Source organism: Ochotona curzoniae, unplaced genomic scaffold (assembly GCF_017591425.1).
Source record: "Ochotona curzoniae isolate NIBS_2020 unplaced genomic scaffold, NIBS_Ocur_1.0 contig_2318, whole genome shotgun sequence".
Classification (NCBI taxonomy): Eukaryota; Metazoa; Chordata; class Mammalia; order Lagomorpha; family Ochotonidae; genus Ochotona; species Ochotona curzoniae.
The window spans coordinates 9,515,829-9,533,356 of NW_024465419.1; the positions used below are offsets into that span (position 1 = coordinate 9,515,829).

The following is a 17,528-nucleotide window of genomic DNA, read 5'->3' on the forward strand; positions in this document are numbered from 1 at the left end:
TTAGATTTAATTCAAATGAATGGTGTAATATATAAAAAGTAACTCAGAACAATCTCATTGATTTTTAAAGTTTGTGGTGTTAGGACCAGTTACATAATTTGTGTGTTTAGCACAGATTGAAAATTTGAGGCTGTTTTTCAATAATTAGTAAGAATTTCAAAATGGCAACAGAGTAGCAGTGAACTAGACCTTGTAAATCTGTGTAGCTGGAGGAATGCATAGATGGTGTACTCTGAATAGCGTGGCTATATTTTGAAAGTTCTGGAAACACTGGGGAGTGCTTGTTTAGGAGTGACCTTGTTGAAACTGTTGGATTATTTTTTAATGCAGACATGAGGCGAGAAGTTCGGGAAATGTATGAAGTTTTGGTACAGATGATACTAGAGTGTAGGGCTGTTGATTTCCAGTCTGAGGTATTCTTCAGCAAGAAGTTTCAAGGCTAAAAATTTTATGTATATAACTTGCTTTCATTCCATATTAAAACAAATAATAATATATGTCCTTCATTACTTTAAAAAGATCATTTATTGGAAAGGCAGATACACAGGCATGCACACAGAGATAAGTAGATGATATAGATGATGGATGGATACATACCTAGGTCTCCTGTCTTCTGATTCATTCCCCACTTTCCTGTAATAGTCAGAATTGGGCAGTGCTGCAACTAGGAGCTGAGAAGTCAGTCTAACTCCCCCATGTGCATGCCACGGGTGCAAGCACTGAAACTGTCACGTGCTCCTTCTCAGGATGGATGTTGATAGGAAGCTGCAATTGCAGCAAAGCCGAGACTTTGAACCCCACTGCTGCACCAGATCCCTTTCCCAAAGTGCCTTCAGTAAGTTTCACTCATTTTAAGTATACTAAATACACTTTTGTTTGATAGTATCTTCTAATAATAAGCAACTCTTCCATTGTGGGCTGGCTGCAATTAAGCAGAATATTATTTTTTTAATATTTAGTCTCATCTGACCATACCTTATGCAAGTTTATTGGAAGAAGACAGAAACATATCCTGTTGATCCAAAACTTGGAAGAATTGAGTATTTGTAGGTCTCTGGTTTCAGAGTGTTCAAGAAGTAGTTCTTGAATGTTTGCATAAATGAATGTGGAATCTTGTCCCAGTCAGCTATTTATAGACACCAGTCAATAACAGCAATATTAAATTTTGCCTCAATTTTGCAAGATTTTTGTGTTAAACAAGGTTATATACTTCATTCGTCTGAAAGTCCAACAGAAAAGTAAAGTAATAATACATTGTATTCTAACTTGATTTAGTTTAAATCAATATCAATAGAGTTGTATTTTATGAGGTAATTTAGATGCAATTGATTTTGGATTTATTGTAATGTTTCTTTGATTAAGTGAGAAATCATTTATATGTGATAATCTTCCCCAATTGAGGGATTCAGTTCTTCAAAATTTTTTAAATATTTATTTGAGGCAAAGCAACAGAGAAGCATAAGAGAGTGCAAGAGCAAGAGTATAGCTTCCTCCACTGCTTCACTTCCCAAATGAGTGCAACAGCTAGGCTGGGGACAGGCTGCAGCCAGGATCCCAGACCTTCCCCCTGTCTCCCACAGAAGTGACAGGACCACATACTTGGATCATGTTCTTCTGCCTTCCAGCGTACATTACCAGAGAGTTGGACCAGAAGCAAGAGAGCAGGATCTTAAACTGGTCATCTGATATGGGATGCTAGAGTTGCAAGCCATGGGTTATCCTGCTGTACTACAACACTGGTGCCGTGGATAACAATATCGAGCTTTTTTGTGTACTTATTTATTTTGTGTGGTTGTTTTGATAAAATATCTTGTTTGAACATTTGCTTGTTTTTTTTCTTTTAAAAATTGAGTTGTCTTGTCATTCTCAGTCCTTTATCAGATAGTTTACAAATATTTTCTCTTAGTTTATATCATGATTTCCTTAGCTTTATCTTTTAAATAGAAGAGTTTTAGAAATTTTGATGAAAACCAAGGATTTTAACTAGGTTCACTAAGATTTTTTTAAAGCTAAATAGATTTATTTTGTTCTCTTAAGAGACATTTCTGCTATCATTTTCTTTTTATCTGCTCCCATTTCCCATTTAACATTATTTGGTGTACCCTGGGGCTAATGCATGATTGACTTGGCATGACAGTAAGTCTATGAAGGTGGCATAATGGTGATCCTGAGACTGGGATTATGGTCTCACAAATTGTAAACGTGGTAGTGCCAGGTGATGACTTGAAAAAGCCATAGATGAGAATGGGCAGGTGGGAGACCAACTTAAGTGGTCTAATCTTGAGTAGACTGAATTTAACTTTTTGGGCTTGTACTATACTTCTCAGGGGAAAGGCATGATTGAAATGTAAAGCAGTACCAGAGTTCTTTGAGCATTTTAAAGTCTTCTCTCCTCTTACTGCTTATTGGAAATCTCACTCATCTATCATTTATTCATGTCTCCCATTTTTTCCTCTTTATCTTTTCCTTTTCTAGCTCAAAATTCATCCTCAAGTTTTTAGAGCTTAGTAGAAAGCAAAGTCCTCTGAAGATTATAAATGTAAAGTAAATGTATTTTGATAGAAGATTAAACATTATCTTAATCAAAGCTATTGGAATGCAGTGATCATGATTAATTGTTGTATAAAATGTTCTGACAATGTAGGAATGTTTTCCAAGGTTTGACTTCAGTGTTAATCCACAGCTTCATTTTTAAATAGCAGTGTCTATGTAGTGTATCTTTTACAGCTTAGTGGAATCACTGAGTTTTGGAGTTTCTTTTTCATGCCTGGCAGCCATGGACCAATTAGTCTGAAAATGCGAACATTTGGGGAGAATATTCTTCAGTGACTCAGTATGGCAACAGATGGCAAAATGTTTATTTCAAATCCACTTCCATACTGGGTTCATATCCAGGAATGTTTAAAAACATTTTTGTTTGGATAGAGAGTGTTGTTCACTTTCAGACAACAATTTGTTTTTGAGAACACCATCATTTGAGTTACAACTTCTCTGACAGGTCTGAAGCAGACATTGCAATTCCAAGTATCATGAATCTGGCTCTCTCTCCTTCCTGCATCACTCTCTATTTTACTTATCAAGGCTATATTTACAAATGCTGTATTTTTTTCTTTTCAGCTCTTTTGGTGTTTTAGGCTTAAAGCCAAAGTCCTAATTCCAAACATAAGAAATAGAAAAGGAATGCATTATTTAATTTGAAAGGCTTTTAAATACTAGACTTACTATCAGTGTTCATAGATTATGCTGATATATTTATATAATCTTCCTTTTGAGGATGGTTACCTGACTCCCTGGAACCAATTCATGAAATATTTAGACACACCTGGACCATCATAAAAACACATGGACAGGACACTCTACTGACAGTCTTGCACTCTGAAAACATGGACTTCTTATGTAGATCTCTTCAGATCACTTCAAAAATTCTGGTTGGTAATGAACAGTTAATTCATGATAACCATTAATTCATATATTGATTCATTACTCATGTGTAGCAATTATAATATATGGTGGTTTTGTAGACAAATGTAACAGAGCAAAGTCCCTCAATCAGCACTCTAGAGTCTGTTGGGTTTACTGACTTCATCTTCAAGATTTAATTGTATTAAAACATTTGTTTTACTGTATAAATGTCCTTTGTTTCTTCATGTTTGATGCGCTTTTAATTCTAGTGTCTCAGAATTGTTGAAGGCAGCTGGTTCTGTGACTAATTACCAGAGGCAGATTTATTTAGAAGGATATAATATGTGCATTTCATAGCCCCTTGCTTGTACAAATTCATTCCAAGATCTGGGAGGAGTCCTGTCAGTGCATTTGTGTGGTTATGAGTTTCTAAGATTGGCAAAGACAAGACATTGCAAATGTAATTGTTTAAGGCCATGTCTCCTTCAATTCTGAGCTTTCTTCTGTCATTGTTCTCATATCGAATGGTGATAACATACTATATGGAAATTTTGAGGATGTAGACAATTAGAAGTTTAGTTAGGGGTCACTCAGCTTTGGTTTCATGAAATGTGTATCCTGTTGATCTTTTCCATGAGTCATTTTCTAATTGTCCCATAAGTGAAGATACCTAATGTTATGAAATGGCTCCACTGTGTTTCAAACTGCAGTTGTAAGATGGTCATAGTATAAAGCAGTGTTGTGCATGAGACGTCTATGACATGGAGACAGAGCAAAGTGCAGTACATAGGAAGCTGGAAGCCAGTTTGTGGAAAATTCAACCAAGTTTTAAATGAGTAAAACTCTAAGCGGTAAATTCAATTCTAATCAATGCTTAAATAAAATGAAGATACTCTATTGTTTTTCTTTTATTTGAAATGCATGAATAGAGATGAAGAGAGACAAATAGAGCAAGAAGGAGAAAGAGAAATCTTTTATCTGCTGGTTTTCTTCCTGTGTGTGTCCACAATAGTCAGGGCTAGGTCAGGTTGAAGCAGGAATACTGAACACAAACTGTCAAATCTGCAGCTCTCAGAAGAACTTCTGTCAGGACCCTTACCACTGTTGTTGAACCATTTATACCTTTGGGAAGGAGGGAAAAGGTGCAGCAAAATGCAGAAACTCACGTTTTGAGGAAACATGAGAGGCAAATAGAAGGGAAAATAGATCCAGAGATTGTCCACTGAGGAAGGACAATGTCATAAGAGCTAAAGCCAGAAGAGAACATTGATTAGGGTTGGCACAAGAATAATTTGGGATTTGGAAATAAAAGAGGAACACTGAGAAACAGATCACTTATAATAAATTACCATTGCAGGGCAAAAGGAGAAGGGAAGTTTACACCTCATTGGAAGAGAGTCAGGGCTCTCAGGTGAAAAAGCCAGGAATTGGGAGTGCTGGCAGTTAGATGTCTAACAGGGGGATGGCCAATGTTTGTGTGTCTGTCGTGCTAAAGCATGGCTTATACCAGGGCTCCTGGGCTCCTGCTGGGAAATAAGTCTAAAGGAAAACCGAGATGCTATGTTTGAAGAGTGAAGACTCAAGTCTAATGTGCAATTTTTCAGGGAAAGTGTGGAGTCTGCCAGTGAAAATTTCAGTTTGTATCTTGTCCCTTGTCATTTTTTGCTCTAGTTGGGTTGGGATTTATGCTAATAGATTATAAAAATAAACAAAGAAGAGAAGTTGATTATGGAAAATAATATATTTACCTTTAGTTATTATTAAGCTAAAAATTTCCCAAGTCCTCTGCTCTGTTAGACTTTGACTTTGGCCCTACTTTCTGGGTTCATATAGGCCAGTTTGGGCAAGAATCTTGCCAATTGAGTTTGGTGTGAATTTCCCAAAGCTTGATATGGAATTACTGTTGATAGCTGATAAAATTCCTCATTTCCTGCCCCCAATAGCCCTGATTACTCTAGTCTACCTCCACCAACAACATTATTGAGTCAATTGAGCAAAAATTCTTTCTATCCTTCATTCAGTAATTTTCCATCCATAGTAAGGAACCACAATCCCACTGGCTCCCTGACAACAAATTTTGATTCATACTTTCTGTATTGAAATTGACCCAGTTTTATACTGAGGTATTTTCTCCCCCATTATCAAAGTTCCAGAATGAAATCTGACCTTATTGTTTTAACTACCATGTGGCTCTGGTTTCCTTTAGTTTAGGCTGTGACTGGCAGCTGTCATTTTTGACTGGTGACTACCTCTGTTCAGTTTGGGAAGTAGTATTCTGTGTTGGCCAATGGGTCTAGGCTTTCCTGAGTAATTCTAATAGTCATACTTGCTACACATGTACAACTGGGAATTTCAAAGGCTGTTTTTCTATTTTAGTATTTTTTTTTGCATACAATGAGCTTTGTGACTTAGACAGGGAACTAGTGGGTAAGAAAACTGAGGGATTGAGTGTCTCCTTGTCTTGGACAGGGCCCCTCAGCTGGTATAGCAGAACTAGAAGAGAAGTGTGCAGAATCCTCATCCAGTGCTTTGAGTTTCAATTAGAACTTAAAATACAAATGGAGTCCTGTACCAGTCATTAGAAACATGAAGAATTTGTTGACTTAATCAAGACAATAAAAGAGTTAGGTGTCAGTCACTAGCTTGTCATAGGAAATAGAATAAAAAATTATTGCATAGACATTCTTGAAGAGTTTATTTTTTTTTCACATGAAGAACTCAAGAGTTTTAATGCATTTAAATTGTAACAGATGATATTTTACTCAAACAAAGCCAGAATAAATCCTGGCTGTAAAACTGATTATATGTTCAACATGCAGCAGTTTGTTTCATCATTCAACAAATTCATATTAATATCCACTATTCTCAGACACTGAGTAAAATGCTACAGGGGAAAATACTGGAAAAGATGTGGTCCCTGCCATCTGAAGCTCTTGGCTAGCCTGCGCAAGAGTGAAACTGTTGTGTATTTAGTTACCGAGCAGCAAGAAGAGGCACGTTGTTTGTGTGAGTGGATTGTGTTGATTGAAAACAGTTCTCGGTCCACTTAGCTGTGTACCTGTCTGTGGCAGGAGACAGGACCAGCTGGTCTCTTAAGTTCTTTCCAGTTCTTTTCTTTCACTGACTCGCAAATCCTGTTTTCCTAACAGCAGCTGTTTCTATTGCTATGGAAATGATGGTGATGTATATCACAAATTCAAATATTATGAAATGACTACAGGACTCAGGAGGAGGAAAAGATGAGCTGTAAGGGGCACAGTTTTCCTCTAAGCCAAATACCTTTGCTAATGAGCAAGTGTATTAACAAAACACTATGAAAAACATATGAGAAGGCAATCAGCTGGGAAAATGGGAGATGTGAGTGAGGTTCTTCCACAGATGTGCCTGGGGTGAGCTCAGTAGATAAATCTTAGCACCTTCCATTGGAACATTTCTCAAGCCAAAATGCTGTCTCATGAACAATCCAACTTCAGTCTCCTGTTTTGAGGCAGATGGAGGCTGATAGTTCTTCCTGGGTGAAACAGAGATGGCGTGAACGGGTCATGTGGTGCCTCAGCTTGGAAGCTGCTGATGTCTTGAGAAGGACCATTCTTTTGATACTGTTGTCAGATGCATCCTTCTTGGCGTTGATCTTGGGGAAAAACTATTCATATACCGCCATGACTCTGCCCTTGCTTATCCCTTACAAGAGTATTTTGTCCCCATTCTCTGTATTGACATAGATTTCTGCCCATGGCTTAGCTTTCTGTCTGGGATGAAGTTTTGGAGGGGCGCTGTGTGTGTGTGTGTGTGTGTGTGTGTGTGTGTGTGTGTGTTGAGGGGGTCAGCTCCAAGGTCAGTTAGTGGAATTTTCAGAGTGAAGTAGCAGTCTCTGAGCAGAGTTGGCCTCCACGTCTGGCCTCCCCAGCTTCTGGCTTGACCTTTGAGGATGTCATGGTGAAAGGAAAGACAACTTTGTTTAGTCTGCGCCACAGCCTTGAAAAGGCCAACTCCCCAGGCTGTGACTGACTCGCCTGGGAAGAGTCTGCTTGTCACTTATGTACTTGTGTGCCATCCTTGTCAACTCATAGTCTGTGTGTTGTCTGTCTCCACCCTGGAGACCTGTGAATGCACACATACACCCCACATCTGGAAGATACTGTGCTATTGCTGTGTTCTCCAAGGCCCCATGGAGAACAGGTTGATAAAATGATAGGAAATGCTCTTCCTTTGACCTTTAGGGAGTGACAATAAATATAGACATTTGAAATTCAAGAAACAACGTAAAGTAGTTCTCTGAAAAAAAAAATCTACTCTCCTGAAATCCCTTCACCTTCCAATGAAGAGGTTCATATCATCTTTATGATTTGAAGGACTACAGCACAGGCCTGATTAGAAACATCTTGGTTGCTAATGGTTTCTAAAAACAAAACACTTACACCTGAGCATTGAAAAAGCCCAATATATAGTGGCTGAAAGATTTTCCTCTTTGGAAGTTCTCCTTTACCTAAACAAGAGTGATGTTTTGAAAATTCACTACAGGGAAGATGGAAGAGGATGAAGAAGAGGAAGAGGAACAGGAAAGGAGAAAAGATGAATAGGAGAAAAAGTTTGTGCAGAGTTGAGAATTTGACTAGAAAGCCAAGGCCTAGCTCGGAGCAGAGTTTTATGGCTGAGCTATAAACCCTGAAAATAGGGCTTTATAATGGAAATGTTGACAGACTCTTTACTATAACAGGGCTAGCGGATGCCCGCTGTAATGTACTGTGTAATTTATAGGAGTCACCTGTTAAGCCATCTGGGAAAGAAAATTTCCTTTCTTTCAAAATGTTAATAACTTGATTAACCTCTTGAACTTCATCATTATTCCAAATGGAGTCTTTGCAAAGTAGTTGCTTCTGGATGACCAACCTGTATTTGCAGACAGATTTGGGATTGGAAAATCCATACTGAGGGGGTTTCTTATTTTGCAAGAAGATGTGTTGTTGAAGGCAAGTGGCACCTGATGCCACTGAGGAATTGCTTACTTTATGCAAAGTGAAGCTGCCACAATTTAAAGAATGCAGACGGCAGCACTGTGTGTTCCCCCTCCCCACTTTCCTCCTCCATTAATCTTGAGACGAGAAACCAGGAATTGAGACTCTTTTATTCTGTGTGACTCTATAACTTTTTAGTAAATTGTTAAATGACTCACATATGTGGTTTAATGACTTCTCTACTTGTAAAGGTGTGGATCTCCATACACGAGTTTCCATTTTTCCTGCATACCCTCCTCTTTCGTGTATAGTATGACTCTTACTCCTTCTTAAAACATTCTTGTAGTTACTCCATACAGAACACCCATTCCCCCAGAGACCAGCTCCTTATGCTGGGTTCCTCTGGCTTTCCTCTGTTATGCTTAGCGTCTACTCATGACACTTTGTCCCCTACAGATCTTACTGAACAAATCCAGCAGGGATAGAATTCCTTCAGGGAGCATGAGTTCTTAATGAATGTCATGTTTATTCATTGTTGTTGGGAAGTTTACTGCTTTTTGAATATTAAATTGCTCACCTGAAATTTTTTTGAGATCATTATTCCAAAGGCAGATCAAATAACTGCTCTTGTTTTCTTCCTGTTTCTTTTCTCCAGACTTACTATTTTATTTGCTGACTGGGTCACACATTTTGGTGTGTGAGAGAGACATTGCTGTCGACAGGTTGTCTTATTCTTGTGTAGTCATCATTAGTTAACTCAGAAAAATCCTTCCATTTCCTCCAGAACAATGAATCAGCCATGCCAAAAGTCAAATAAAAACAATTATCTTAAGAAGTAAACTCCTAGAACAATTAATCATGTTAATCCCACAACTTTCTCCAACCTTTGAATCCAAAGGATGTATCTTCCAGGAAGATAGTATCTAACAGGAGAGTAAATAGCTTTTGTAGCTTCCAGTTGGTGCATTATTTTTTTTCTCAACTAAGGTGAAAGAACGGTGACATTCACCTGAGACCCAAAGACACCTGAGACTTTTAGCACTGAGAAGTCCAGCATCCAGGGAAACCCCTCAAGACTAGCCAAATTTGGAAGTTGGGCATCCTATTCTCACTGTATAGCTTTGCTTTTCTCTTTTGCCATAGTATGTCTTTTGTTATAGTATCATTTGATAGAGCTTTCTTGAAAGATGGTAAATTCTCAGTCACTGAGAACATTCGCACAGAAGTTGAATGACTACCTGCATGAAAACTGTAAGTTAAGAGTCCTATTTTGGCACAAGGAATGGACTTCATGATCGCTAACAGTCTTTGCAACTGAAAAAGTTTAAAATTGTACACAGCATTTCAAAGGCAGAAAAATGACAATCATGGATGGATATAAAGGAATTTAAGATGCTGTTGTCTTTATGTATGTGTCCTTATGCACATTCGGTGTTTTTATATATTTCTTAGAGTATGGCTGTATGGGTCTGTATTGTTCTTGCCTGTTTTACTACACAGAAGATATCACGTGGCTCCTGATTGCCTCTTCAGAGACTTTCAAATACTCATGCCTTAATGGGATGGAGTCTGCCTTCTTCATTGGAACACGATGTTTGTTAATGCCTTGACCATTTCTCCACTGGTCCCACAGTTCTGCCTACACTTTGAATGCTATCTGTGCTTCATACACTCCAATATTCACAGACATTTTACAGGTTTGTCAAAGGGGGCCTCAAGATGTTGGAAAGGAAGGTTTGCCAAGGCTACAGTAAGATTGTGTGGCACAGCCAAGAATAAAATAGTCAAAAGTCTGGCTCTAAATCCCTTTTTCTAAGAACTAAACACTACCCCACATTGGAGTATATCTGATTTTAATGCCTTAGAGGAATACAGAAAGTTGGCTGGTTTAGAAAACCAAGATCTCTGCTTCCTGTTTGGGTGGTCATTTCCTCTGCCACATCTTGAGGCAGAGTCTTCTACAATTAATAGTCTCTTTGTCCTCTCTCTCCATTCCTCTACTGCTTAAATCCCTCCAGAATATCCTGGGTGAAAGTTTATTCTGCTATTAGTTGTTGAAGAGCAATATTATAGACTATGTAAGTAGGTTTACCAGTCCATAAGATGATGAGGAGTATGAGTTATCAGGCTCCTGAGAGTTCATGTCTTGTTGATGTCACTGCTGAGATTTCAGAGAAGAGGATCAGGAAACAAAATACTTCTGTGTCTAAGCTGAACTTTCCCTTTCTGAATTGCCAGACAAATTTTTGATTTTGCTGAGCCTATATTGTTCTAACTCAATCTTCTTTTCTCTCTTTACCATCCTTCTTCCTTTCTCTCCATATGATTGAGTACTCTTTGAGGTTGTTGTAATTTTAAAATGTATTCATTAAACATCACCAAGCATTTACTGAATCCATGTATCATGTTGACTTGACAATATAAAATCATTCAGCTCCCTATCTTATCCTTGAAGACCTTACTCTGTACCTATGTGGTAAATGAGGGAGATACAATATCTGATGGACTGATGTTAATAAAATTTGGTAAGCATTCAAAGCTCTAAATTGAGAGACGTTTAGGTTTTTCTTGAACAGGAAAAGAGGCAGTCATTGCTTATCCACTATTGTGATTTGTTGGCCATTTTATGTGTTTACCTTGATAATATGGCCATAAGAGGAGCACCTTCAAATTCATACCTGCCCTTTTGTAAACCAGATACTTGAAAAACATGGATTGGATTACATAAGTCTTACCTTTCTATAGACTTGATTTCTGATCTTTATCATGTCAGGAGCTCATATTTTGAGATACCACTTAAACACGTCTGTAAAACTTGCCATTTTATATATTGTAAGAAAAAGTAGTCTTTTTTTCCTCCTCACTATCCATGAAAGAATTGTAGAGATTATTCAAGCTGTTTCCCTTTTTAATCTGGACCTTAATAATTGTGTAGTTCCATCAGTACCAGCCAATACTTGCATCCCTTCATCTAGATTCCTATTCTAGTTTTTCTTCTTAACCTTTTAGACTAGGACCCAGACTGAAAAGATATCTTTATCTTGTGACCTGGCATGTGCATGTATGATTTAAAGTAAAGTTTCACAGAACGATACTGATTTCTGTAGCAGTGGCCTTGGCTAATTTTATTCTCTTTTGTTTCATTCCACTCCACTCCAACTAGAACAAAATGATAATCACAACTTACTAAATTGATTTCATAAGACTTTTATGAGTTGTGGCCTTCAGTTTGAGAAAATATGACCAATCCTTTTTTCTCCCTTTTTAAAAATTTATTTATTTTTGCTAGAAAGATTTAAAGAGAGGAGAGACAGAGAGAAAGCTCTTCCATCTGCTGGTTCACTCCCCAAGGGGTGGCAATAACCAGAGCTGAGCCAATATGACGCCAGGAGCCAGAAGCTTCTTCAACTTCTTGCACGTGGATACAGGGTCCCATGACCTTCAGCCATTCTCCACTGCTTTCCCAGGCCAGAAGCAGGAAGCTAGATGGAAAGTGAAAAAGCTGATACATGAATTTGTGCCCATGTGGGATGCTACCACTTATAATCAGAAGAAGACTAGCCAATTGAGCCATTGTGTTGACACTATAGTTTTCTAGAACACTTCCTGCCCACATAACTGAGCACTTCCCAAGGAAGCCCATCTTATTCTTGAGAAATTTATTTTCTCTTCCTGTCTAGTTCTCCTCCCTGTTAGCTATCCTTCCAGTGTTTACAAAGAATGTATCCCCCTGGAAATTCCTTGCTTACTTAATTTTGCTGTGGCCCCAGCAAGAGGCTTGGTGGCCAGATACCAACAACTGAAACAAAGTTAGGCCAGAGCAACTAGAAATGTTCCCTAAACCATTTTGAGTAATTTGAAGTAAAGTGTTGCTTTTTAAAACTGCTCAATTTAGCTGAACAATTGTCCCAATTCCCCACTTCACTTCAGCTGTGGAAAATCTGGCCCAACATTTGCTGCGTATTGATTTTGCTCAAAGGTGGCAAGTGACAACACTACCATTACATAAATGACATGAGAAAACAGCCTCCTGCCCCTGTGGTATTTAGCACACTCCACAGATGGCAAAGGCATAATTCAGTCCAAAGAAGAAACAAGTGAAATCATTCACTCAATTACTTTCATTGGGTAAAGGCACTATGTCTCTCTCTGCTCCTAGAAGAAAAAATGCCCCTTCCTGAAACTGCCATGCATGGGTAATTTCATTACAACAGAGTTCCAGTCACCTCTTGTTTTCTTAAACTTGTATCATTGAAAGATTAGTCTTCTGTGTATGGTTACATTGCCAAGTATCCAAAGCAGAACTCTCTCCTTCATTTGGAGTTAATCGAAGTGGAATAGACATTGCATTACCAAGACCCATGGCTCTATGAGATCAGAAGAATTACTCAGTCTATACCACTTAAATTTGAAGGTTTTTGAAAGAAGTTAGGATAAATTGACAAAGATTGTAATTACATGCTGTAATGAGAAAGATTAAATGTTGTGTGGCTGGGTAGTAGGAGTCACATATGTGATGGCTAAAGCCAGTGTTGTGAAGTGATCAAGGGTATTTAATTGTTTTCTTGACTCCTTACACAAACTAAATGGAAGAGAACTGTGTCTTTAAAGTGTTGGAGAAAATTGTTCTCAAAGTTCACGCTTAATTCCCTATAATAAGTTGGGATTAAAAGGGACATCCTCATTTTGTAGAATTCTTGAACACGATTATGTGAAATTTAAAGTGAAATATTAGAATAAAATATTAATACTTAAATGAACTGATGAGAAAAAAATGAACTAAGTAGAGAATTGATCAAGAATTTTATCTCATAAAATTTAAATTTTGAGACAGCTCCTTAATATTTGCAGATAGAATAACTTTAAGGTGTTTTCATATAGAAAACCAAGAAGGGAAAGAACAACTATTCCGTAAGCAAGTTTTTTTCTAATTTTTATTTCTGATCTAGTTTGCATTATAGTTACTCTCAATTAATTAATCTATTTGTGACTAGGATTTGTTACATTTAATCTCTTTGATTTGAATTTAGACATTCCAACCTGGATCTCACTGATGACCCATACTAAAACCATCACTAAGGCTGAAGTCTTCTGACAGCAGAATATCAAGCAAGGGGGTAAGTGCTAAGCAGGAAAAAATAAAATCCTGTGTTCTTTTTCATGATACTGTTTATCCAAAGAAAAACTTTTTTTTGGATAAAGGAGTGTTAGTCATGGAATTAACAATGAACAAGAGATCAACTCGTAAATTTACACTCTGTGGGAATTCTCTGTACACATGGAAGACAAGACTATGTGGTAATTCTTGCCCTTTTCTTTATCTTTCCCTTTAGCTTTAAAGTGGTTGGGTAGGAATAGGACTTGGCAAAGCTCAATGTAGGAATTGTAAATCATTTCTCTGAAGGCTGAGAAAATCTTACTGATTGCTTTTAACATATTTGATATTAAAGAATAAAAACATTCATGATAAAAATGTTCAAAAAGGAGGCATTTTTTTCAACTCAATGAAAGACTGAATACTGTCTCAGATCAGGAACAAGGTAAGGCTATCAACTATTACCATTCTTATTCAACATAATTTTTGGATTATGGCTATTTTAAGAAGGCAAAAAAGGAAATAAGAAAACACAGACTGCAAAACAAGAAATAAAATTGCCTCTATTAACAGATGATGGGCTTATCTAATGAACTCTCTCTCACACACAAAAGCCTAGATTTAAGTATACCAGGGTTGATGAATACAGCATAAATGTAAAAATCTTACTTGAATTTTAATATCCTAGCAACTAATGTGGACTCTGAAATTAAAAGTATAATACCTTTTATGGTTGCTGAAAATACATGTAAGTAGGATTATTTACTAGAACATAAGTGGTATTTATAAACTGAAAAATATAAAATACTAATGGGAAAAACTGAGTAAGATCTTACTAAATAGAGGAGTCTATCTTATTCATTGGTTAGATCAAATAAATGTATCAATTCTGCCTAAGGTGCCACACAGTCTTAATGAAATTAAAATATTCCAATTTGATAGCTTTGTAGGTGTGGAAGATATTATTTAAAACTTATATGGAAAAGTAAAGGAACTGGGATAGCTACAATTTCAAAAATAAGAATACACATCAGGATGAATTAGTCTAATTAGTCTATCCTGTTTCAAGATTTTTTACTGTATAGTAATAATAGCCAGTTCTGTAAAGGGTTAGCAGAGAGGATTGATCATAGGTTGCTGGAATGGAATAGGAAACCCAACAATGGGTCAAAGTAAATATTTGCAACTCATTTTTGAAGAAGATAAAGAAGTAATTGATGGAGTAAAGACAGCTTTTTGGCAAATGATATTGGAGCAAGAAGATTTTCATTGGCAAATAAATCTCAATCTAAGTCTTGCATCTTAAATGAAAACTCAAAATAGACTTTAATGGTAAAATAGAAGCAAATTTTTAAAAAATATATATAGGAGAAAATCTTCAGGATCTATAGGTAGTCAACAAAATGTTAAAATTTTTACAAAAATTATAACTCATAAAAAGAAAATGGATTAAGAAGTTATGCCTTGTGGAGGACTGTTGGGTGGATGGAAAGCCAAGCTAAAAACTGGATGAAAATATTTGCGAGTTTTTGGGAGCTGTGTGATCCTGCTAGTTCAGAGATGCAAAGTGGAAAATGGGACTATATCAATGGCAGTGAATTTTGTTATAAGGATTTCTGCATGTTTCTCTTTGTCACTGTTAAAATCCGCTAGGATAGGGACCGTGCATGATCTGTTTGTTCTTTACACTCCCTTCCTCCTTCGTTCTTCCACTCACTAACCATAGTGACTAAATGCAGCATTTAACAGAAGCAAAATCAGATTTCTACATTGATTAATCATGAGCAGCATTATCACAGTAGTATCCCAAATGATTTAGCCAGCCTTCTTGGGAATTGTCTCAGCTCACTGCCTTGTTTCATATCATTTCTATTGTCTAATAGTTCCTGCTGCATTCCTACAGAAACAGATCCTATTGATCTTTTATCGTTTACTTAAAGGTTTTATATCGTTTCTGTAGAGACTTCCATGTGGCAGGTACTTTTCATTGTTGCATCTTGTCCCTGTAACTTTACTTGGGGTCTCTGCCTTGTGCAACTGTAAGCCACTTGGAGGCAGATCTATTCTGGTCCTTCTAGATCTTCTCACAGAAGCTGGTACATTATTCTGCCCACAATAGAGATCTGTAAGTGTGGCTTGAAATAAAAACAAAATAGAGAAGAGGAATGCTAATGACCTGGCTAGTGGAATGGATGCTTTAAGGATAACCTAGTAAAAATGATAGGAAGCTAGAAAGGAACTTAAGAGTGGGTCAGAAGCCATAGCCCATGATGTCAAACTGTTGCAAGGTTGATTTTATGTGGCATTGGTAGAGATTAGGCTGCTTACCACAGCCAGTCCACTGTAAATCATCTAACAGACCTTGTAGAAATGCCAAGATAGTAGAAGTCTGCTTAAAACCCACAGCTCCTTGCTGTGCTTGACTGGAAACATTGTTTACTTTCTTCATTAGGAGCTGAAGGGAACCAGGAACAAGGCAGTGGGTAGCAATTACCTAATAACTTTGCCGAAAGAGAGATTTTTAAAATGTGTGTGTGTGTGTGTTTTTTTCATTAAACCTTGAGGGGAAATGAGGTTTATTTATGGTGTCAGAAGAGAACAAGGCATTAATAGTAAAAGATTTTATGTGACTTCATGTTTTTAGGAAAATCATTTGTTTACAAATCTGACTCAATCAAACCCAAAGGTATTTAATATATTCCAGATTTAAATGCCTGCTGATTTTTCACCAAAATTTCAGACTAGAGGAAACAATTATGAAGGAGCATATACATTGATGTAAGGAGATTTAGATTATAAATACTTCCTTACTAGGATGAAAATCTCAGAACATCCTATAATCTGGGAAAGAATAAAATAGTTAAGTACTTCTCTTCCATCCCTTGTTTTAATTGGAATTGTATGATAATGGAACTGTCTAAAGTTATTTCATTGTTTTGCTTGAAAATTCAATGTAACAGTCTTTTGTCAGTAGGTGATTATGTAAATAAGAAGGATTTAAGTATTGTTATGTGAAAATAGGATGGCCTCTATTCATTGAAAATGATATATCATATTTAGATAACACTTTGAACTTTTAAAAATACATGTACATGAGTTTTAAAAATTCTATTTTATTTGAAGGGTAGAGTTATAGATAGATGGTCAGACAGGTAGATAAATTGATCAATGTTTCTATCGGATGGCTCCCCAAATGCCCACAAAAGTAGAGATGGCCCAGACTGAATCCAGGAACCTGGAACTTAATCCAGGTTTCTCACATGGGTGGTGGCGATCCAGGTACATGGGCCACAGTGCTGCCTTCCATGGCACACTTTATCAGACAGCTGGGTCAGGACTAAAGGAAGAAGGAGTCACATCAGACATACTGATATGGAATACAGTCATCCCAAGCAGCAGCTTAATTGTGTCTGACACCTACCTCTATTCATAATTTATTTGATATTACTTGTTGTAATATCATCATGCAAGCAGGGATTGTTATTTTTCTTTTACCCAAGATCAAAATAAGATTAAAAGGACAACAAAGCACTAGCAATATCTACAAATCAAACAAATACCCTTAAATACACTAATCAAATAATAAATTAGATTTTAGACCTGGAAGAAATGTGATGAGATTGTATCAATGAATGTGTCTCCTATTTGCTTAGTTTAGTAGTCACACTGGTTGTCTTTTGGTCTGTGGTTAGAGCTTACATTTTGTTTGTGACAGTGCTTTCCTGTTTTGTGGAGTCTTGCTGGTTTAAGTCTTGGTCAGGGTCACAATGCTACCCATTGTGGGGATGGTACTCACATCTGACAGAGGAGCAGCTTTTTCATGTACCAATTAAGGTCTGATTCTGGGCTGCAGCTTCCTCCCCGAATTTACAGAGGACAGGTGGTATGACATCAAACACCTTGAAGTGCAGAGCAGTTGTGGTTCTCAGTGATGTGATGGAATGTCATGGTGAGGGGAATGCTGTGTATAAAAGCAGTTAACCAGGGATCTCACAGCAAATGTGCCATGGGTACTTCACTCATTCAACTGTGGATTCTCTTGTGGACCATGCTGGCACTTTGAGAGTAGTTGGAGC

At 37.2% G+C, this 17,528-nt stretch overlaps 1 long non-coding RNA gene across 2 annotated transcripts in view; it reads left to right on the forward strand.

Moving 5' to 3' along the window:
• LOC121151297 overlaps window positions 1-17,528 on the forward strand; it is a 231,409-nt gene that overhangs the window by 67,247 nt on the left and 146,634 nt on the right. For both annotated transcript variants that reach the window (XR_005883147.1, XR_005883146.1), the window contains exon 2: window positions 13,388-13,474. This is a non-coding gene — a long non-coding RNA (uncharacterized LOC121151297). The remainder of the gene's footprint in view (window positions 1-13,387; window positions 13,475-17,528) is intronic.